The 24,293-nt window shown below is 44.9% G+C and overlaps 1 long non-coding RNA gene across 6 annotated transcripts in view; it reads right to left on the bottom strand.

Annotated features, from left to right (window-relative positions):
• The window catches only part of LOC143433858 (uncharacterized), a 47,701-nt gene that overhangs the window by 20,912 nt on the left and 2,496 nt on the right, over positions 1-24,293 (bottom strand). For 5 of the 6 annotated variants that reach the window (XR_013070324.1, XR_013070323.1, XR_013070325.1 and 2 more), the window contains exons 2-5: positions 17,998-18,160; positions 16,759-16,904; positions 6,803-6,925; positions 5,234-6,292 (exon numbers count right to left, since the gene is read on the bottom strand). This is a non-coding gene — a long non-coding RNA (uncharacterized LOC143433858). The remainder of the gene's footprint in view (positions 1-5,233; positions 6,293-6,802; positions 6,926-16,758; positions 16,905-17,997; positions 18,161-24,293) is intronic. The other variant, XR_013070326.1, reaches the window with a different exon arrangement.

Here is a 24,293-nt window from a genome sequence, read left to right on the forward strand (position 1 = left end):
CTTTCCTAGCCCAGCCATGGATGTCCACCATATTACCCGCCTGTCTTTCACCTTCCTGCCCCAGCCCTGTGGTGCTAGACTGAGCCACCATCAGAAGCACACCACTGGCTTTGAGAAAGTTACAAAAGTCTGCACTGATGCTCCAATACTGTCAGACTACAAGGCACCCAGACATGGACCATCCACATGGGTCCAGCGTGGCCTCTCAGAAGCAGGTCCAGCATCTGAGCCTCAGGCTCGAGGACTTTGCGTCAAACTGTGCTGTCAGCACAGCAGTCCTGAAACAGCCCTTTCTGCCAGTACCAGAGACAGCCTTGTATCCTACACAAATGTTTCCGATCCTCTAAAGGATGAGTCCTCCTGGGACAGTGTGTCTGGGAGGTTAGTAGCTCCAGCACCTCAGTGGGAGCTTTGTAAAGTTACTGTTGTTCCCTCATCCCCCAGATAAGTGTCAGCTTAAAATCCATAAATGCTTCCAAGAAGTGTACTTACCCAAAAGAGCAGCTCATGTTACATAACCCTGGAATAGGAGTTTTTAATCATCATAGGCTTTGAGCTCCCATGTGAACTTCAGCCTAATTTCCCAAGCTCCAGTTAACCAAACATCCTGGAGGTCACTGACCACATTTTTTTTTTTTTTTTTTTTTTTTACAAAACCATAGAGGCAGAGCCAGTCAGAATTGCATGGGTCCTTACAGGTCAACTCTGCTGAGCCCAAGGCAGTGACAACAACCAGCATTTACTGACCACATCTATGCGCCAAGAGCCACGACAGATGTTTACATCACGCCCGCCTTCTGCATTGGCTCCTCGAATTCTTTTATTGTTCTCATTTGACACACGAAGCTTTGTGAGTAGCTAAGTAGTCCACCCAGTGTCACACCTGTGCCCTATCTCCACCACAGCCCTCTGTGCTCGAAACCACTGCAATTTATTAACTACGTGTCCCACTAACAAGGCTTAGGAAACTTACCATCTGCAGCGTTCAGGAGAGACATCAAGTGGAGCTCATCATTCTGTAACTCCCAAGTCACATACAACAACCCCAGCAAGCATTGCAGCTACCTGCACAATAAGCCCAGCACCACAGTGGCTTCTTAGAGTTCACGTTGGGTTGCAAAGCCCTAGAACTGTGGGATGTTTAGAGGCAATACAGCTAAACGTTCTTTTACAAATGAGAACACAGGACGTAAAGAGATGCCATGTCTTGCCCAGTCTCCCAGTTAGCTAGAAAGCAGGAAAGAGTTATGCTTTGGGGTTAAAAATAGAATGCTGTTTAGGTGACCCCCTAATGTTTTTCTAAACACGCGATTTGTTCTACTAACCTGATATTATGAGCTGGTGAAAAGCAGCATCCAAGTTGAAGGGGGAAAAAAAAAACCTACGGTTGTGATTATTAACCTTTAAAAGGCTTTTAACTTTTATTCTAGAATTTATGGAACACATAGCTCAAGGGTATAATGTGGCATAACTTAGAGAAGGTCAGTTCCCTCTGCAGGGCATTCCAGCAGTTTTATAATAATGTTGTACATTTATATGGAACTCCCTTTTCCACTGGGAGAGCAGGAAGCTAAAGTTTTATTATCTCTCAGTTATTTATTGAAGTGACTGATCGATCTGTCTGTGGGTGGGTGGATGGGGTTTCAGCCCAGGGAAGCCCATAGGAAGTACCACAGGTAACACAAACACCAGCAGTGTAGGGTCCTTAACAGTGTTCTCTCTCCCTCTCTCCTCCTCTTCCTTTCCCTCCCCATCTCCTCCCTCTCTTTCTCTCTCCCTTTCTTCCCCACGCTCCCTCCTTGTCTTTCTCTTTCTCCCTCCCTCTCTCTTTCACTCTTTCTCATAAAAACAAACAACAGCAAAAGTGTTCTCTTCATTCTTCGAGACGAACTAAAGATATTAATAAAAGACAGCAAAAATAAACCAACAAGGATGAGAAGATGAGGGACAGTCCATGTGGTAGACAAGGCCATAGAGTTGTGTCCCAAAAATGCTCAACACAGCACACAACCATGAAACGTATTCAAATCAGCCGGGAGACCTCCTCTCAGATGTTCTAACAACAAACGTAGCTCCAGTCTTATAGGGAGGCAGCTGAGTTCCGGGTCTGCATCCATCAACCCTTATAGATTAGATATCTCCCATAGGTGTCCCATAGGCTCTGGCCTCCTCCTTGGGGCAAAAAAGAAGCAACTAATAAAAACAAGATGAACACTTTGAAATGGAAAGCAAGGCCAAGTTTGGATCAGAAGTGTGGTCACCAGAACTGAGCCACAGAGTTGGATCATGGTCGTATGTCAAAGCATGTGGACAAGAATTAAGGCCACTGGGTCAGGGCTGCACCAATAATCAAGTTTATGTCCCGGTCATAATTGTTTCCAGAGACCCTCAAGGCCAACAAGGCTAGAGAGGGTGGTTTCTCGGAGCCAACACTTACAGTACCTAAGGCAGCCTCCTTACATGGACACCCCCTCCCCTCGGAACCACGTGCAGCCAGCAAACTTCCCAGACAAGTGGAATACTAAAGAAAGGCAATGTTTAGGCTGCAAAGGGGAAAATTTAGCAGAGGAGCAGCAGCCAGAGAATGCAGATATTAAATGCCACATGAAAGAAAGACAATCTAGATGTATTGTGTGTGTCTAGTCGAATAGAATTGAGCCCAGGGGGGTGGAATTCCCAGAGAGCCGTTTTTAATCTCCAGATAAGGACAAGCATTAGAGCAGCATGCCTCTGTGGGCTCTGCAAGCTCAGTCTCTCTTATTTATTCCCCAAGCATTTACTGATCAGGGCCCAGCATGAGGCTCCACAGGGGTATCTGTTCTCTCTAGTCAGTATCCCTAGGCCCTCACAGGGTCCTGATTTGAGTAACAAATTATATAGTTGTCCTGCTCAGTGAGCATCTGACATATGCCAGGAACGAGACTAAACACTGAAGAAGAAGAAAAGCACAGTCCCCACAAGGCTCAGTGGTACATGCTCGCTACCTCAGTACTTCGGAGGCTGGGGAAAGGTTCGTACATTGAGTGTGAGGCTGGTCCAAACTACCCGGGAAGCTCAAGGCCAGTTTGACTACATAGCAAAACTCTGTCTCAAAAATAAACAACAACAAAGTCCATGATTTTTTACTTTAACTTCTAGGGAGAAAGGGGGAGAAAGAGCAAATTAGAATAAAATTTCCTAAGGGCTGTGTAAGCAATGGTGTTGGGGATAGAGACATTAATTTTAATACTGGACATACATAGAAGCTAAGAGGTCATTCAATGTTGGGGTTTTTTTCTCATTTAATAAATATTTGTTGACTACGTGTTATGTGTCAAACACAATAAAGTTCCCACTGCTAGACAAAGTGAATTTCTCTCTCCTCAGGAAAATAACCTGAAGTACAAAAGACCACCCACAAACAGCACTGGGTATTACCATTGCTCCTGGTTGCCTGTCAGAACATGAAGATAACTCCCCACGGCTGAACACGCCCCACATTTCTGTCACAAGACTGAAGAAACTCTCATCCACTACAGTTTAAAGAGAACCGTCCTGCACAGAACAGCACCGTGTACCAGGCAGTACTTGATACTGTCTGCCTAGGGCACATCTCCAAAACGTGTGGGTTGTGAATACGGCTTCCTGTGGCAACTCTCCCAAGTCAGCTGAAAATCGCTGGCTCCTGTCTCCACACACCCCTTCCCACTTAAAGCTCTTTTAATACCCAGAATAAGTTCAAAAGTGCCCAGTGTCTGCCTTTCTTGCTTGGGGCTTTCTCTGCTGGCCTCACAGTAGACTGTGGAATTCTAAGCATGCGTCTGCGGCTTGGAGAGGCTGCCAGTATGTCAGGCCATAGGTTTTATTGGGGTCCATATCCCAGGAGAGAAACTCTATCTGTGACATCTGTCAGACAGAATAGGAAAAAAAGAAGAAGCAAAGGAAGAAGGTTCCATTACTCCTGACATGGTTTGCACTGACTTTTTTTGTAGACTTCGGGCTTTACGGATGCTCTGAAATAAGCAATAAGCCTGCTTTGAAATGCATGACTAAAGCAATACTAAACTAGAAAAAAAGATCACCTCAAGTTTAGTTAACTCTTTTTAAGTAATGTGCACTCTTTGGGCTACAAGAGCACCTTGTGAAGGATCAAGGAGTAGACATGAATCCCAGGACAGAAGGAATGCTTCATGTCAACTTTCCTTCCTCCTTCTCTACCAATTCAAGAAAGGTCTGTGCAGGGCCTACTCCAAACACCAACTTCTCTTCGTTTCAGAAAGTAAAAACATGGCTCCCTAGATGTCAAAGGATATCAATCAATTTATATCCAGGGGACAGATTGAGCTCCTCCCAGAACTTTTTCTTTCTACATTTAAAAAAACTCAACCACCTCTCTGTGTTTTATGACTAGTTTTATGACTAGTTTTGTTGCTAGAGACACACTGCCTGAGCTCTTTCTGGTCTATCACTGGACAGAGATAAAGTAGTGGCCTTCCTAGACCTCTCCTTGAGATGTTCCACAGCACCACGGGGCTTGGGAATCCTACAATACTCAAGGCTTACACCCTCTTCTTCCTCAGATACCCAGATTTGCCTCCCTGAATACTAGTTGTCACAGTACCAGAGATATTCCAGTGACTTCCAGGCCTAGACTATAGCCTAGGGTGTTCTTGGAGTCATCTCTTGGAGAGACTGCAGAACACACTTCTTGAGGCTTCTCTAATGCATCTCTTTGGCTGAATGGCCCATATGAGACCCTTGAACTTCAAAGCCCTCACTTCCTCTATCAGGGTTGTGGAGAACGGTGGCAACACCAGGAACTAAATGAGATTTCCTGTGTGGGTCCCTACTTTGTTCCTCATGGCACGCCACCCCTAGATAGTGATAGAAGAGTCACGACCTGGGGGCAATAGTGTGGAGTGGCAAATGTTCCATCTCCCAGAATTCTTTGTACCAGGAATCCTGACCACAGTATCCAGCAAACACTAGTCATTGCCATAGCAAAGTCAAACTACTGAGTATCAGAATTTTGCCTAACTTCACTCAGCCAAATGAGTGTCTAATGCTAGACTCAGGGGTCTCTAAAGAAACATAATTAATTGTGTGTGTGTGTGTGTGTGTGTGTGTGTGTGTGTGTGTGTGTTGTGTGTGTGTGTGTGTGTGTCTGTGTGTGTCTGTGTGTGTCTATGTGTGTCTGTGTGTGTCTGTGTGTGTCTCTGTGTGTGTGTGATGGGGATTTATCAAATTGTCTTACACAATATGGTCCTGGCAGTCCAACAATGCTGACTCACACTGGATAAGCTGAGAATCTGGTAACTTCTCACATCCGGAGGCTGAATGTCTCAGCAGCAGTGTCTCTGGCACTGAAGATCTTGAGGATTCCTGGAAAGCTGTTGGTTCTCAGTCTGCATTGGAAGCCCGAAGAAAGTGGTTTTATTCTCAACAAAGGAATGTTGTAGCCACAGGACAGGCAGACTTGTCAGCTAGAGTGAAGGCCAGCAGAAAGCAGTTTCCATCTTGTGTCCTTTATCTGGTCCTCCGCCAGAAGTTACCATCCACATTTAGGATAAGTCTTCCCACTTCAAATAATGTGATCAAGAACATCCCTCACAGAAATGCGCAGGGGGCTTGTAATTTAGTTGACTCCAGATCCAACCAAGTTGACAACCAAGATTAGCCATCACAGTCACCAAAGTAGCTCCTGAGTTTCATCAATTAAATTATTCAGTTCTATCACGATGAGCCCCAACCTGTGGAGCAACTGATTACAGAATTGTTCTGATTTAAGGAAATGTCGCTGGGGCTATTTACCACTTACTTCTTTCTCACTGGGTCACCTGTAGCAATTACATCAATTCTCAAAGATGTTTGAACCCCCTCCCCCATACCTGGTGCCTCTGCAGAAAGGAGAGCCATGCCGAGGAGGCTTTAGCTGTTGTAGCACACCCCACGTATGAGCGCTGCATGTGTTCAATCTCCTCAACTACTCTCAAGAATCTTCAGAAGCCAGGAGATTCTAGTAATGCCAATTCATACTATCTTTTCCATAAAAAGACAACTTTTTCTTTTCCCACTTTCTATGTGGACAATTACAGGGCATCCAGCTGTCACCATCAGTTAAATCACCGGGACTTCCTTTCTGGACATATATTTTTTTTCCTGAAGCAGCAGATTAGTCCCTGACGCCTGAGTGCTTTTTATCATCAAGCAGTATTTGTCATCCTGAGGACCTTGTAGCTCAGTTTCCGTCCAGTAGGTCACATGTGAGGCTCTCCCTCAGTCAGTTGTCACACTATTACCACACAGAGTGGCTCTAAACAAACAAGTAGACAATAGAGGTTATTAAACATTCCAACATTCTTCCTCATTGGGCCTATTTACTATCGTCAGTATTTTCCTTTCCTTGGCCCTCTTTTCCCCCCTCCCAGATCCAGTTTTTCAAATGATTTCAGATCCTGAACAAATAGCATGTGTTCAACAAATATTTGATAACTTGATTTACATCACTGGACATACATGAATATTCTGAAATGAAGGAGAGATGCCAATCACAGACTTTTAGAGCCAGCAGGGATCTGGGAAATGGAACCAAGCAAGCCCCTCGTGTTGTAGATGAGGAACGGAGCTACAGAGGGGTACAGTGAGCTACAGAGGGGTACAGTGAGCTACAGAGGGGTACAGTGAGCTACAGGGGGTACAGTGAGCTACAGAGGGGTACAGTGATTCACCTCCACTCTTACCCATTTGATTACAAGCTGAACTAGAACTCAGACAGGCACCTCTACTTTCAGCCTACAGGATATCATGACTATGAAAATAGCACCTGTTCTCTTCAAGGTCCGCATGGCCCAGGGTTCCAACCAAAACATGATGCTGCTTGCTCTTGACTCTGGAGTTTTATGATTAATATAGTCTTTCATTTCAAAGAAGAGACATCTTCTAAAAGCTGGCAAGTAAAAAAATCAGAATCCATGATTTGCCTAAGACTGTTTAGTCAAGACTTCACAAACTTTGGTCTGGGGAGAAGACTCAATGGATAGAATGTTGATCACACAAGCATAGGGCCTAGGGTTTGGATCCTTGGCACCCACATAAACAGCCAGGGATCTAAATGTGTGACTGCCACTTGTATTCCCAATACTCAAGACGCAGAGATAAGGCGTGCCTGACAGAACAGCCCAAACTGACAATCTATGGGATCAGTGAGACATCCTGCCTCAATAAATCAGTAGAGAAAGATGGATGAAGACACCCAATGTCAACTTCAAGCCCATTCCCCTCACCCCCCCCCCCCACACACACACACATGAAAAAAAGATTTTTCCAAACCTGGCTGCATGTTGTAATTATTATCTTGGCTTTCAAAATACAATTTTTCTACCAAGTCAGTTTCTGGGTTTGATAAGTTTTTTTTTTTTTTCTTTTAAATCTGCTTGTTTGAAGTTTGTATGTTTTTCTCGGTGACTCATGCAGTTCAAGGTTGAAGACTAAAGCTCTACTCCTATTGACTCCTTAACTCACACAGGGATGGCAAGAATTAACCTTAGACACCTGAGTATTAAAGCCCACTGCCAACTGGAATTGTATCTAAGGTTATCCGTCAACGCGGCAACCTATAATAATGGTGATGTTGAATGCAAAACTCACACTTAGGCCGATCATTAAAGTCAGTTTGTCCCTGTCCCAAATCCCTGGCGTTTGGGATTGGTCCTCAAGCATAGCTCCTCTTGGCCTATCTGTGGGCAGTGGAGATTGCAGCTGGGATAACACAGTGGCAGCAGGAGTAAGCAGTAGAAATCATGGGGCAAGTGTAATTCCGAGCCTGCACATGTCATGTATGTAGGCAAATCCCGGTCCATCAATAGGTCCAGCACTTTATCTCTTTTGGGTACTCCCCTAACTGTCTTCCTCTCAAGTAATTCTGGGAGTTCTGGGGACGCACAGAACTGCACATGCTCAGCATCAGGACCAATTTATTCTGACTCATTTGCCAAGCCACAGTTCACGCTCTTTGGTTGGTTTAGGTTACCAAGCAACTTCCTTGTCACTCAGCATAATGACCTATTTCCAGAGGGGAGGCAACTTAACAAGGGAGCCTGGGTGCAGGAACCCCACCTATCAGAGCCCTTGCCAATCTAGGTGTGGAACCCACGGCCTAGTTGTCCTAGGTCAATCATTTAGCCCCTGTATGCAAAACGAGAGTGAAGGGAACATCTCCCCAGCTGGTTATGATTTGAGATGATGCATTTAAAACACGTGGAACGGAGCCCATGCTCTCTGAATGACTCCATCTAGTTACTTCAGCCTGAGAGCAATAAAGAAATGTCAGCTGGAAGTGCAGTGTGGGGTCGCTTCACATCTGGGACAGTCCTGTAGCTGTCAAAATTAATGGAGAGAAAAAAATTCTACAGCACTCCAGCCCCCCTGCTGTCTCGTATCCCTCTAGAAGGCTGTAGAAACAGCTGTCTCTGTGCTTTTGTTGTTGCAGTTGGTGTGGGGCACCTGGGGTTATCATTTCTGCAAACCCTTCAGCATCCAGAGGCAGCCATGGTGACAGACCCCAGCAAAAGTCTGTGTCCTCCCGAAGCTCAGAATCAATGCTTCCACAACCTTCAGTGTTTTCACTGCTGACTGGTGTATAAACTTTTTCTATCACTCAGAGTAGATGCAACTGGTTGTCCCAGAGCTCCCAGCATCTCATAGCTTGGGGTGTTCACTTACCTCTACAAAACACTTGGAGAGGATGTGGGGGGGGGGGAGATGGAGAGAGGGAGAGAGAGATGGGGGGGAGCATTAGTCAATTCTACAAGTTTTCTTCAAATAATGACAGGGGTAAGGGGAACCTAAAAGTCAAAAAAGAGAGATCTTAGGTACTAATGTACTCCAGACATTTGTAGTTAAAAATGAAGAGGGACTAATTCAGGGGATTTAAGAATACATTAAAAACCAAAACAAGGACTCCTAATCCAGAATACAGTGGACTCTGTTACTTCACCTGAGGTAATGCCTCCATTGCCTCTATTAATATATTCAGTACTCTTTTTATGGAAAGAGGTTGGTCTTCAGGGCTCTCTTAGTAAACATGTTGACCTAGAACAAGTGGAGTAGCTCAGAGGAAAAGCCTTAGCGCCCAAAGGCAAGGAGTGTCCCAACAGGGAAGAAGTCCACAGTATTAGCTGTAGCTACAGGATCCACGGGTGGGCAATCAGACCTCATGTGGAGAATGCCCTACCTCATAGGATGAAGAACTCAAGGAGACCTGCTATGCAGTGCTTCGTGCTGTTTAGCAGAAAGCCACATTCATAAGGGACGTCTGGTCTCCCTTCCTAAAGACATATGCTCAGTCACTACCACAGGAGGTCAGATGCCAGGACCTGGAAGCGCATGTGCATGCTTTCTCTTAGTCCATAAAGCCTTTATTGGGTAAAGCAGAAGGAAATTTATCTATAATGTCACATAAGCCTCATTCACACCTGACCTTCAAGCCCAGCAGGCAGAAGTCACACTTGGCTTTCATTGGGCGTTGAAGGGATAATGTGTGGGTGTGAGACAAAGAGCTCTGGCTGGAAATCAAGTCACCTGCCCAGAGTTTGCCTCAGCTTGACCTTAAGAGAGTTCCAAACCTCTGACTACATTCATAAAGTGTATTTCTTCTACATAGATACAGTCAGAAGTCATGACCATCAGTGGAAGCCAAACTGTTTTCTGAAGCACTGAGAGTATATCCATGAAAAGCCAGGCTTCCTAAACCCCAAGGCAAGTCAGCAGAAATATAAAATATATAAAGTATTGATAAATATGCATTTAAGAAATTGTACTATAATTTTTACACACCCTAAAGACTGCATGGCATTTAACGAAAGTCTAGAGTCCTTACTATGGTTTCATGGTGTTAAAACTCCCAACTTTGGTGACACATGAGCCTTATAATCTGCCTTTCAAGTTCTACTCCCACCATCTCTCTGTCTCCCCACATTCCTGGCTGACATCCAGGTCTATAGATCAGAAGCCAGGCACAAGAAAAATGGCTTGTATTGTGATGGTTTGTATATGCTTGGCCCAGAAAGTGGCACTACTAGGAGGTGTGGCCTTGTTGGAGTAGGTGTGTCACTGTGGGTATGGGTTTAAGACCCTCATCCTAGCTACCTAGAGGTCAGTCTTCCACTAGCAGCCTTCAGATGAAGATGTAGACGTCTCAGCTCTGCCTGCACCATGCCTGCCTCGATACTGATGCTATGCTCCCACCTTGATGACAATGGACTGAACCTCTGAACCTGTAAGCCAGCCCCCAATTAAATGTTGTCCTTATAAGAGTTGCTTTGGTCGTGGTATCTGTTCACAAGCAGTAAAACCCTAAGACAAGCATCCACTTATCCTCAGAGCATCCCAACGTGTAAGCACTATTATCTCCCCCAGTTGGAAGACACTGAGGCTCACACAGTTGCATTACATGGCCCAGATCTGATTATAAGTCTGTCATAGAAGTCAGAGTAGGATGCTATTCTTAGTTCTTAACCTCCCCCAACACACCATTCTACATTCAGTCAAATGTGCCTAGGCATTGGAAGCCAGCTTTCCCCTCTGCCCCACATTCCTCAAAAACTTTCCCTCTAACCCCCTGGAAATACATAGAATTCAAATGTCTTACTGGATCTCTCAAATGTCCACAGACCCCACTAAAAAGCATGTGATTATTTCCTCCTGATCCTCCTTCAGGCTTGCATTGCTATTGCCATTTCAACACTTGTAAAATTGTAACTGCTTTTATTTTATGCTCCGACATCTTTTACTAGGCTTTAAAAAATCCCTAAGGCATGAGGATTTTAGTGAAACTCGTAGTCACATGTCGTTACGCATTTGTCCAGACACTGAACATACAATGCCAAGGGTGACCTAGTGTTGGCTATGGGCTGGGGCTGATAATGGTGTGTCAATGTAGTTTCATCAATGGTTAACTAGTATCAATTTAGTGGAATGCAGTTAGGCTAATCTTTGTACACATAAAGGTAAGAAGTAAAACTCAAGGTCTATTTACATATTTCAGAAATCCTAAGACTATGCCCTGTAAGCACATAACCCCCTGCAGAGCACACAGAAGAGCACACATGAATGAAGTATGGGTGGCAAAATATGACAGCTGCTTCCCATGGAACAGAGAACAAGCATCCAATGGGTGCTGCAGCAGCTATTCCAGGGGAAAACAGGCATGCTGACTGCTCACTGGCTAATGGGAGCTGCCAAGGAGTCAGAGGTAAGAAAAAGGAAGAGCAGAGGAACCAATGTACTGTGAGTGCAAACACTCCTGGGCCAGACACAGCTGAAGGCAAGCTGTCAGGAGGAAACAAAGGCCCTGAGCAACGAGTCCCTGAGTGAAGGACGGATCCTAGGGCCGTCCATCATCCGAATGAAATGCAACCGAGAAGTCAGCCTGGGAGACCACACTGCAGGAGCCCAGACTGTAGTGTCTCAGAGAATGACTCCAAAAGACGTTTTAATGGTGACTCTGATGCCAGGGGTCAGAGGCTGTGACATAGCTTCAGAGTAAGGGCAATTAATGATTTATTTGGGAAGGAAAATCTGGAGGATGGAAAAAAAAATCACCAGCTATGTGGTAATAGCATCAAGCACACCAAGGACAAAGGTGATTACACACACTTGGAAATGAAATGGCTTCTGGCTGAAGAAGGGGTTGGGACATTTGTTTTCTCATTCTACCAGTGACAACTGATATCAGAGGTGGCAATATGCACCTCTGGGTCTAAGAATCCAGGTCTACTTACCAGTCCTGTGACCTCAGGGAAGTTGTATAATCTCCCTGAGCTTCCTCTTTTCATCTCTTAAAGGGGAATGATATTTGCCCTAAAGGGTTGTTACTCTTATCTGAGATGAAATATGTGAATACCCAATCTAGAGGTTCGGGGAATAGTGACAGTGGTGGAGACTATAATTTTAAGGAGAAATTGTCCTGTGCATCCAGGCTTTATTAAGTTCTCTACCTTTCAAAGGAGCCCTAAAAGTTTGCCAGAGAAGTTTATCTGAAGCTACGTCCACTCTCTTTTTCTATGCCAGGCATTCTCTGCACAAGACAATGGGCTGAGCCTGACGGAAACACTCAAGACAGTTTCTAGGCCAAAGAGGAGGGTTAACACTTCTCTGTAGTACAAAGCATAGAGGCAGAAGTGCCACCTATGCTTCATAATCAAATGGCCTGGGGGTCAGGGGACAGTATAGTCATTGCTGGTGTCATGGAAGGAGGACGTGTTTTCTGGAATCAGTGAGCGTGGCACCAGAGAATCTGAGCTTAGATATACCTTTTATAAATCAGACTTGAAGGGGAATTGCAAGTGGCCATGCTCCGTACAGGTAACTCTAGCCTAGTACAATTAATCCATAGGATACACTTGACCAGATCAATAAGCCATTGTCTAACTAAGGAAGCAGGCTCTTCAGCAGTGCATACGGAGCCATTCAAAGGCGGCGGGAAGAACAGCAAATGAACCGGGGCAGGTGGCCAGACTGAGCCGGTAGCCTGGTGCAGGCTTTAAAATGAAGTCAGCAAGACCAATTGGGGAAATACCTCAGCTGATAAAGTGTTTGTCTTGCAAGCATACAGACACAAAATCAGACCCCCAGAATCCAACACACACACACACACACACAAAAAAAAAAAAAAAAAAAAAAAAAAAAAAAAAAAAAAAACAAACAAAACTGTCAGGAATGATGTTGCACACCTGTGATTCCAGTGGCGAGGAGGGAGTGACTGACAGATAGATCCCCGGGACTTGTTGACCAGCCAGCCTAACCACATGCGTGCATGTCCTGCCAACAAAAACATGGCAGATGGTGCACTTAAGAAATGACATCCAAGTTGTCTTCTGGCTCCTTTATGTACACACAAACGTGTGCATATGTGGACACATGCATAGATATATAAATAAAGTTTTAATTTAAACTCAATATTTTTTCAAAGGAAGTCAGTATGTGGTGTCATACATATGGGCTATGAGAGAGCCGGAAAGAAAAATGAAGCTAAAAGAGAAGTAAACACAGCGAGGGAGAAAGTGGGCATTCTGAGGAAAGTCCGAGAAAGAAGGAAGAGAGATGGAAAGTGAGTCTGGAAGACAGACATGAGAACCAACAAACCTCACTGAGGAAAAAGTAGACTCAGTGGCTGGTGTCTCATCTTGGGTCTAGACATGGGATGGCTAAGTTTGATTAATCTCTAAGAGGAGAGAACGTGGGCTAGGCCCTTAGAGCCCAGACAGTCTGGAAGAGAAAGGCCAAAGCTGTTAGATCTTTACTTCCAAACCCATCAATGCTTTCTTTCTGACGAGTTTCATAGCTTTGTTTTTGATTGACACATACTAATTGTGCACATTTGGAAGGTGTACTAAGATGCTTTGATGCCTCTGTACAATTCATAGGGATAATCGAGTAATTAGCATATCTGTGATTTCAAATATTTATCATTCCTTTGTTCTAAGAACATTATTACAAATCCTCACTTCTAAGTGCTTTGAAACGTTTGCCACATTGAGTTAACTACAGTCACTCTGCTGTGCAGTGGAACCGAACACCCTCCTGACTACTTGAAACATTGTACCCACAATCAGCCTCGCTCATCTCCCATCTCTCTTATTCCCCACAACCTCTGCTAAACACATTCTATTCTCAACTTCTATTAGAAAAAAAAAAAACAAAAACAAAAAACATCTTCAGCATTGTTTTTAACATGAAAATAAAAGCAACATGCTCCTGCTCATTCCGCTTTTCTTCCTCTGGGTCATCTAAGTTCTTGGGAGAGTATCACTCAGATCGCGCTGTCAGAAAAGGTGGAAATGTTCCAGAGATGCCATGAGGGCACCCTGATAGGAGTTGGAAGACGTTCATTTCGGAATACGTTGTTTAGTAGACAAGGCGTAGCTGCTGTCACCCCACCCGTGTGAGAAGGACTTTGGGGAGAGTGTGTAAGGGGACTTAACCTTTGCCCCTGCCTTGGCTACTTGTGTGATCTTGAGCAATTGACTTAACCTATTTAGACATCTGTTTATAAATTTGCAAAAATGCAGAGGCTGAGTTGGAGGCCAAGCTTCTTTGGTAGTGCTCGGAATTCTGTGGTTCTACCAGCCCATGGTTATTTATACATCAGGCTTTCTCAAAACACCCAAAAGGTATCAGCAGCCTTGGCAGGCATGTCAATAATATTTTCTTTATTATGTTATTATAAAGGGAATAGATTATTTATCTTCCCTTGGTACAATTTGTACTTGCCTACAATTCAACACGCACAGTAAAGCTCTTCTCCTCTCAACTCACAAAGCACCCAATGCCTCTTAGTGTTCTTAACACATTCTGCTATAACCATAGTATGGTTATTCATAAAAATGCTGCATTGTCCAGAACCAGTGCTCAAGACGTGCTTGTTTATGTCTTCAACCTACAGCCAAAGAAAATGGAAAACACAAGAGGAGATTTTTTTTAATAGGGCTCTTATTTTGTGCTCCTCCAAAGCTCCAACTTTTCAAGTCTTAATAATTGAGCCCATCTCGTGGCCAAAGTCCCCAGTGGTAATTTCTGGAGTAATATGGGAGTCACGGGACACAAACAAGGAAGGCAGCTGCTGGGAGTATCAGAAAAAAAGGGGGACGGCAGGAGCTCCTGCCCAGGCAATGGCTCTAGGTTTGAGATGACACCTAGTTATGCAAAATGGAACAGTACGCTGAGCCAAAGGAATGTTGTCAAATGTCAAGCATTTTCAGCTGAAAAATAAAAGAGAAAAAGAAAGGCACAGACAGACAGAAGACAGACAAAAAGAGAGGAGACAGAGAGAGACAGAGACAGACAGAGAGAGAGAGAGAGAGAGAGAGAGAGAGAGAGAGAGAGAGAGAGAGAGATCAACGGTTCAATCTAGGAGCTGTCCCCTAAGCTGTACTTTCAGGTCAGCCATATTTTCTAGTCAATCATCCTGTAAGACATGTTACCCAAGGACTCAGTGTTATTTCAACAAGTTTCCGTGGCCCTTTTATCGTTGGGGGAGGGGGGCACGCCTCTTGGAGTTCCTGTTCTCTGCTGCTTTTTTTAATTCCCCAAAGCAGAGGGCCTCCCTCCTTCAACCAGTTCTCCCACCAATGCTCCAGGTCTCTATTAATAGTCAACTTCCTATTGTCACCGTGTCCTAACCCTGGCACATCCCTGCTCTATCTTCTGGCTTCACTCCCCTACAACACCTCTAAGGGACAATGGCTTCCTTTGTCACCAGTGAACCCTGAGATTGCTGGGGTCAAGAGCCTTTAACTCCTTTCCTTCTCCTGCCACTCAGGCCTACTTCCTGCTTCCCCTGTACACGTCAGCAACCCTCTACAGGGTTGCTCACATTCCCAAGACCCTTCTTCCACAGTTAATGCCTACCCTAGAAGCATGCAAGCGCCCGCTAGTCTTGATTTCTGGGAGCTGAAGTTTTGTTTCTGTTAACTTGCAAGCTTATTTTTACCTCTCTCCCATGTGTATCTACACTTAAACACTGACTGAATTCAACATTTGGGACAAGAGAAAGAACTTTACTCAACTGGAGTCAGGGATGGTGGCTGAAGAGGCCCTGCCATCACAGGACAGATGGCAGACATTGACCCAAGATCATCTTAGTCACACAGTGGGGTGCCAGAGCAGAGGCTAACTGCTTGCCCAGCAACTTCCCTGAGGGACAGAGAGACAGACAACCACATGGTCCAGGGCTACTTGCTATTGACTGGGAAAAACAAACAAACAAATAAAAAACTCACATAGTTAACTCTCTTAGCATAGCAGTAAACTGGGAGGCTGTTGAGGGCTCAGAGGTCTGTGGATGGTGCCAAGAAGCCTGTGCAGCATAGTCCCAGGATGCTGAAACAGGCTGGAGAGGCCAGCCCTCCAGGAGAGAAAAGCCAAGTCAACATCACCAGGCTGCTAATGCCTCCAGCTCTCAGAGTGACAGGAACAGGATGTTCCACCGGTGGCTGCACCCTGGAGCCACTCTATCAATCACAGTTTGGAACATCGAGCTTCAGTCTGCAACTAGCTCCTGAGAGGTCTCTCGCTCTCTCACTTCCTCACTAGGCTTTTGTTTTGCTACCAAAATTCTAACTGACACTCCGGAAACAGGAATGGCTTTGGGTTTCATCATCAAGTGTTGAGGTGTACCACTCATCGGCAGCACGACCCGGAGGACCCGGGAGTTCAACTGCCCCAGTTGGCTGTTGTTTATTCATCCGTCTAGATGACTGGCATGAATTCAGGTCGTCACACAGGTCTTCTCCCGAACATCTGGCCAGTTGTTTATCTCCCCAGCTTTGTGACAGTTGGCAGTTGTCCATCTTTGGCTCTCTTTACCCTCCCACGAGAAGTCCAGCCTTTCACTGGGTGTTTCTTCCTTCGGTGCTATGGAAATCAACTTGGAAGGAACTTACATGGCTGCCCTGCCTTTTGTCACCTGTCCTTTCTTGGGCAGTCACCTGCATGTCTGTTCTTGCCCTATCCGTGTCCTCTCCCACACACCAAGTTTTTCAAGGATCACCACAAGAATTGACTACCTAAGTAATACCCCAGCAGGATTTCTCCAACAGATTAAGAGTCTTTTCCTCGGTTTATATTTCAGCAAAGGTGGACCCAATTTTCAACTTAACCTTCTGGACTGACAATGAGAATTCACCATGTACTTCTCACAGAATGAACCTTTCCTTTCCCTACCCCCGCGCCCCCCCCCCCAGTCTTTCTAGTTTGCCTTTTCTATAAAGTCATACTTGCCTTCTAAGTGGCAATCCAGAATTTTCAGGAAGCTTCTGTGATCTGATGTGGTCTTCTCTCTGCCATATGTCTTTCCTCTTTGGTTGGTTTCCTTTTGGTCCATTTAGCTGCTTATGGTCTTCACCTAATTCCTGGTCTCACCCTCCCTGAGATACACACAGTGACAGTAGAGGAGGAAAAGATGGTGATGATAATGATGATGGTGACAGCACGAGCTAGCATCTGTTAACCGTTAACAAGACACTACACAGAAGACTCACCAGGTCTTCCTGTTTTCCAAGATTTTACCTGAACGATCACTAAAGTGGGCCTAAGAGAACTTAAACAGCCAATCTGATTGATACTGGTGTATTTACCTGTTCTTTGTGGCCTTCATTCCTTTATCTACAACTCCCAGGTATCCATGATCATAATTCTGGACCCTGACATTTGACTTTGCTTTTAAATCGAAAAGTACTATTTCGTTTTAAGAACTCCATGTTTTTGTAATAATCTCTGGATTTTCAGTGGTGAATCAAGAGAGCAGCTTGGGATAAGGATGACGTGTGTGTTTAAGTCTTGCCTCCGCAAATTACTCTCCCCTACTGAACAAAGGATTGACATTCTGATAGATTCTTAGCAAGTTGAAAAAGTCATTAAGTCACAAATGCACTTGGGATACCTAATCCACCAAATGCCCCTGCTTAGCCACACAGCACAGTGGAGTGTCAGAGTTTTCTTCCCCTCGTGATGCCAGGGTTCACTAGGGCCTGGGACTCATTGCCTCTACCCAGCATCTACCAAAGGTCTGTTGCTTTTGAAAGATCATAATGTACTAAAATTGTAAGACAAACTACCATAAAGTTGGGGGCTTCTAAACGCGTTGTGATCTTAGGTGTGTTTTCTTATGAATCAGCACCTTGCTCTCCTTGTTCATGAAATAAAGATAATATAGAAGGCACAGGGTTTGAGAATCACATGAAGGGATATGTACAAACCCCACCATGCTCAGCATCTGGTGGCTACTACATGGTCATCTTCTTCCTGAGATGATGCTTATTCCCAGTGTAGCAGGAAGGTAGGAAATTACGGATTACTTTGTCATCATGCCTTCATATTACATGTTAACCATGGGAAAGTTCTCCATATTATAAAATGTGAAGAAATAACCTTGTCTGCAGCACAGCAGAAGGCAGGCGTAATAGAAAGAGCTAACAGCTGCTATCCTTTCTGCTCCCAAACTGCAGGTCAAACTCTTACCTCGTATTATACTTCTCCAGCATGACTCTATCTGAGAAGCTTGATAATATTTTGTCTCCTGGCTTGCTTACCAGGTTCAATACCTTCTTGGCTTGAGAATACCCAGTAGTAGTAGACACTTGGGCAAGATTTATAGTCCTATAAGCTGGACTTGCAACATCACCTGGAAAACAGCCAAAAATGCAGATTTTCAGGCTGAGGAGATGGCTTAAGTGTTCACCAGAGACATCTTGAACCACTGAATCTTTTCTGGTCCATCACATGTATAGTCTTCCACATTACCCACTTAGTAACTGTAGGTAGAGGCTGGGGCTTTCTCTAAGGGGTACCTGAGGTCAGTCTCCAGAACCCACATTAAAAAGGTATTATGGTGTTCTGTGCATGTAATCTCAAGGGAAGTAGAGACAAGCAGACCCTTGATTTGGTGGCTCTGTGGTAAGCTAGTCTAGCCTACCTGGTGCAGTGAGAGACCTTGTCTTAATCACGCACATACCAAGAAAGAAAGAATGAATGAATGGACGAACTATGGATTCTTATTCCAACCTAGTAAATAGGAAAGTCTGTATGTGGACCACTGAAATCTATGATTTTCTTGTTGTTGTTGTTTTGTTATGTTTGTGTGTACACTGTCACTGTCTTCAGGCACACCAGAAGAGGACATCAGATCTCATTACAGATGGTTGTGAGCTGCCCTGTGGCTGGTGGGAATTGAACTCAGGACCTCTGAAAGAACAGTCAGTGCTCTTGACCTCTCTCTGAGCCATCTCTCCAGCCCTGAAATCTGGGTTTTATGAAGCCCTCCAAATACAGTGGAGAATGGTCTCTCTCTCTCTCTCTCTCTCTCTCTCTCTCTCTCTCTCTCTCACACACACACACACACACACACACACACAGAGAGAGAGAGAGAGAGAGAGAGAGAGAGAATTAAAAAGTAAATAAATAAAGCCCTCTGGGTGACCCTGACAAAGGCTCCCGATTGAGAACACCTGGCTGAGACAATGACCAGAACGAAACAGAAAGGAGCAATGTGGCAGCAGAGAGCCTGGTCCCCAGCGGCACACTGCCAGTACCTGTACTTGTAAGGCCATTGAGCATGGGATTGTTTCACCACACAGTTCATTACAGACAAACATTCTTCCCACACAGACTCCCTCACACTGGTGCCTCAGCTCTGGCCTCCAGGAACCAGCACAAAGAAAGGCAGATAACTGAGACCCAACCCGGGAGGACCTGCCATGGTCCCCTACACGATACTCCGATATTCGTTGCTCATCACGAGACGCAAAGCACTCCAACATGCACCTGGCTTCCTCAGAGCAGACCACACAAGGGTGTAACCACACCAACCCACACTTTCCCACGTAGTGCTGCACCTCCCACAGCCCCACGAGCTCTGGTAACCAGGCAGCTGAGCTGATTCAGCCAATTCGGCAAAAATATGGGAGGGGCCAGAGCTTTGAATTTAGGCTGTAATTAACAGCCCCAAAGATACATGCCCAGGACCCTTATTCCTGCATAGCAAACAAAAGTATCATGCTTTCAAAACTTTTACCTTCTCCAAAATTCATGTTGAGCTTAACCCACCCACCCCCAAAATTCACCCATCTTTAGTATGGTCATATGGAGGGGAGGGGGCTTCTTGGAGCATGGAAGCTGCTCCTTCGTTTATTATCATGAACAAGATTAAAGTTCGGTGTCTGGCCCCAGCTGCACCTGATGGGGCCCAAGAGCTGAAGGAGAAGCATTCACCCCTAACCCAGAAGCTAGCTCCAATTGGTAACCCCTTGCAAATGAAAAGTTAGTTTTCTTCAAAGGAGTCTCACTGCAGAAACAAACGGTTCTTTAAGGGTAGGCTGAATGCCCATGGCCAAGAGAAAAACTGAATGGCACCTTTGGGGGTTCTTTGTCTCATAATGTGTCAGGATTTTTAACTTTTTATCTAAACATATTTTTCCTCTTTTTTACCTTACATATCCTTTGAGTATAGCTTCCAGTTTTGTGTTTTTATGAGATTCCTGAGAGTGCGAAAGAGTCGGCCTTGTCATCTGTTGTTTCCGGGGTCTTCTCTTGGACTCTTTTCCTTCTGTATGTTTAGATTGTCCTATTTCGGTGTGTTAGGTTTTATTTTCTCCTATTTTATTTTATCTTATCTCATATTATTATCTCATAATCCCTTAGAAGCCTGTTTGTTTTCTAATATGAGACAGGAAGAGAGTAGATCAGAAAGGGAGACAACATGGGGAGGAACAAGGAGGAGTAGAGGGAACGTAATCAAGATATATTATGTGAGGAGAAAAAAATGTGTTTTAGATAATATAATATAATATAATTTAAAAACACAGGATTAAAAGCTCTTGTAAATCAAGTTTGATCTCTCATCCTCCTACCTCTGGCATGTGAATACAGAGCTAGGAGACCCACAACAAACCTCAAAACCCTGATCCGGACTCTGCATCCTCCGTTTAAGGTATTCTGTCATTGCAGCACAAATGGAAAAAGGCACCAAGATGGTAGTCGCCTTTTCACCCTAAATCCAGTGACTCAACCATCAGCAGCCTCATGTTTCTCCCTGCTTCTAACCTGAGCAGTTAAAGCCTCGTCTTCATCTTCAGCCACTGCACCTGACATCTGACCCACCCCTATCACACAAGGCCTCACCTCACCACATGAAGGAGGAAGCAATGCCTACCCACAGTTGTAGGAGGAGCTAAGGTGAGAGGAGTAAGGAAAGGAAGAGGAAAAGGAAGAGGAGGAGCTAGTGAGACAGAGAGGTTGAAACAGAGAGGTAGGAGGATGGAGAGCCACACAGGTAAGGAGAGCAGTCCTGGGTAACAACTTATATTTAGGTTAGCTATTTGGGAAACACCTCAAATTGTATAGGCATACTGTTATTGAGCACTACCAAATATATAAAGCCTTTGATTAATATTTAAGCATTAGAGTTTCATTCATACAGGGTCTGTGTGAATGGCAAGATGGTCTGAGCAAAGCCCAGCCTTGTGGAGACAGCGTGGAAGATTGGCAGAGCCATCTCCCACTCTGGCCTCTTGTGGGTGGAAGGTCTGGTGTCTCTGGCTGGCCATTTCTAGCTGCAGCACACACGTGGTCTCTGGCCCCAGAACATGGCAGCTGAGCTAGGCAGAGCCACCGCAGCTTAGATAGTCAACTTGACCAGTGGCCATTTTAAATAATTACTTCAATACACAGTCACTGAGTGTGTAGCTCAGAAGACCGTATGCAGCTAGAAAGGGTGAGGAGGAGGTCCAAGATTCCAAGAGGATTGTGGGAATGCTTCTGCTGTCTTAGTTCTGGGAGAAGTGAGAGCATTGTATCAAGAAACATGAGCACTAAAATGCAACCAGACAGTAAAGCTGAGTCTTTCCCCTAGTGCCACCATTTCCCGTTCACTGAGAGTCTCTGTCCTTGCCCCTTTCCCTTCAGTATGTCCTCTGGCTCCATGAGCCACCAGAATCCTTCCAGTTAATTAAATGGTTCTAAGCATGTTTATCTGACCTAGAAGGAACCAGATGGGTAGTCCATTCTTAGAACCCCGCACCAACCCCAGCTCCCCACAGTGGTCCCCTCACAGAGCTCTTTCATCCTCTGTACAGTCATCACTGATAACCTTCCTCCAAGTGTTAACTACAGCATGTTGGGAGCCGCAGTGAGGGTGTCAACATCCGCCATTCCAAGATGGCGCGGACATCGTGTCCTCCCCACTAGTAAACAATTAACTGTGCAGGTGCAAAGGCAAAAAAAGCCCGCCAAAGTCACTGGCCAATCCCGAGGCGTAATATTGGGTGATGAGTGAACAGCCAATCAGAAGTGAACACGTCACTCTAGGGTGTATTTAAGCTGTGCCTCTTCCTGTCTTTGGCCCTTCCGCGGTCTTCACTTCTGCCGATACAAGATTAAAGCCTCGCTGTGGTAACCACCCAAATTCTGCCTCTCATGTCTCTCTTCCATGGGCGAAAGGGGACACGGGAGGCACGCGGGGAACAACAGCACTTGTTCGGAGCCGTGCAGCACACCGAAACACCTGAGAGGGGGACCCATCTTCAAACAGCACTTGGAGCACACCTCAGTCCTGACTTTAATCCATCTCTGAGTGTGTTATAATAATTAATACAACATAATGCTATATGTTGTGGTACTATATTGTTAAGGAAATGATTCTTTAAACTGTAACTATACTTATTTGGATCTCCTGATACAGAAACTGCAGACACACAAGGAAGACAGTTATCTTTTTACACCATGATGGGGGGAACAACTTACATAACAGCCTCCCTTTGAATTATGCCCCCAAAACCACTTGCTAAAATATGATTGGCAGACTGTTCCACAAGGTTTCCATAGAATACTGGACTTTGAAATGACATGTGTCTATGTGGCTAAAATGACCACAATAACCAGTCTCTTACAAACCCACAGGACATTGTGCTGAAAGGTTCACGACCTCAGCTCGACTGTCACTCCCCATGAATAGACTGGAGCACAGAGGAAAAATAGACATATTTTCAAGGGCTTGTCAATATGAGATCCAAGTTTTTCCTTCCTGGTGGCCTTTGAAAGCCAGCCAGCTGCTCAAGCAAACGAGATCCATTGGCTTCTCACTGGGGCCTATGGTTCAGGCCACGTGGTGGGTGCTTTTTTTTTTCCTGCTCAGATGGAAGGACTACTCTTACATCAATGGCATAAAAGAAACCTTATTCATAGGAAGCATCCAAAATAGAAGTGTTGCTGTTGAAGTAATTAGACTCGGGTTTAAGCAGATCAGCTCCTCATTAAGGGTTTCCTTCAAAGGCTTTTTACAGGCTTACAGCTCGACTCTAATCTCCACTGTCAGCTGTGCAAAGTAGCAACACAGAGACGTTCATTCACACACTAAGAATCTGTACTCAGGCTTCACTGGCAGAACACAGTAAAGACTTCACTGTACACAAGTATAAATAATCTGCTTGTTGCCACCACCAACCCCTCAGAGAAAATGGAGAGCCCGAAGATCAAAGTAACCTGTTACACAGGTTACTTTCTATTTCTATTTCAAGAAGAAAACTCTAGCCGTGAGTAGGCGCTTGGCTGAACATTCTCAGTAGCCTGGGATGCCCCTGAAACCCTTCCCTCACTGTAGACTTCATCACTTTGTGGATATTTACTATGTACCTCACTCTCTTCCAGCTTAGAGGAAACAGACAATTGAGACACACGCTGCTCACGATCTTACCCCCGTTCCTCTGTATGTGTCTGCCTAGGCACTCCAGTGCAGCTCTGTGCCATGCGGTGGTCCAGACTCCATCCAGAACCACAGAACTGGAAGCAGGGTCTGAACCTCCAAGCACAAACCACGACTCTTTACACGACTGTATGATCTATACACCATCATCAAGTGATCCTTATACAGAGAGAGGTTAGATCGCAGGTTCCTAAATATGTCCTTCCATTCTGATTAGGTATCAAACTCAGGGCTTTGGAGCAACAGCCCGTCTCCTAAGGGAAGACACAGACATCCATTCTCCTTGAAGTCTTTCTTTGTTGGTGTTGGCAAAAGAAAACTGCCCATCTGAAGCTCCCACTTTTCTCAAGGCTCACAATAATGGATGTGGGCAAGAATCACAGTGAAATCAGGCGTGGATTTGAGTCTCATTTTCATAATTGCCTGTGATAATGTATGAAAAATAAGCTATCTAACTGGGGCTCTGTTTCATCACTGTGAGATGGTTGGAGGTGCGGGTTGCACCCTTCATTCTGAAATGTTCGGAATCAGAAAAACTTTTCTTTTTTTAAGGCAGGGTCTCACTAGGTAGCTCCAGCTGGTCCTGGACTCATCAAAACTATATCTTGTTTTGGATTTTTCTCCAATTTAACCCTTTTATATGTGTAATGAGTCATATTGGGAGGGGACACACGCCGAAATATCAAGCTTTAATTTACCCCTTACACAATGTCACTACTGTGGCTTTTCACACAATGTCCAATGTAGAGTTTTGCATTCGGGACACCATACCAGTGCTCACAGAGGTTTAGATTTTGGAGTGCTCTGAATTTCAGATTTTTCCGATGATAAATGTTCAACCTGAAATAATTTTACTAGGGGGTCAGGATCAGTAGGACGGTATGAAATAATGCAGCAGAGAACACAGATATGATTGGCACAAGACAGTATGTGTTCAGTAACTGTTCCTGTGGTTATCTACACCATTGGTGGGACTTCCAGAGTGATGGGCAAGAAAGGCAGGGATGACTCTCTCAGAATTCACAGCAACCTGGCCTTTCACTCAAAGCGTCCTCAAATA

This window comes from Arvicanthis niloticus, unplaced genomic scaffold (assembly GCF_011762505.2).
Source record: "Arvicanthis niloticus isolate mArvNil1 unplaced genomic scaffold, mArvNil1.pat.X pat_scaffold_474_arrow_ctg1, whole genome shotgun sequence".
NCBI classification, from domain to species: Eukaryota; Metazoa; Chordata; class Mammalia; order Rodentia; family Muridae; genus Arvicanthis; species Arvicanthis niloticus.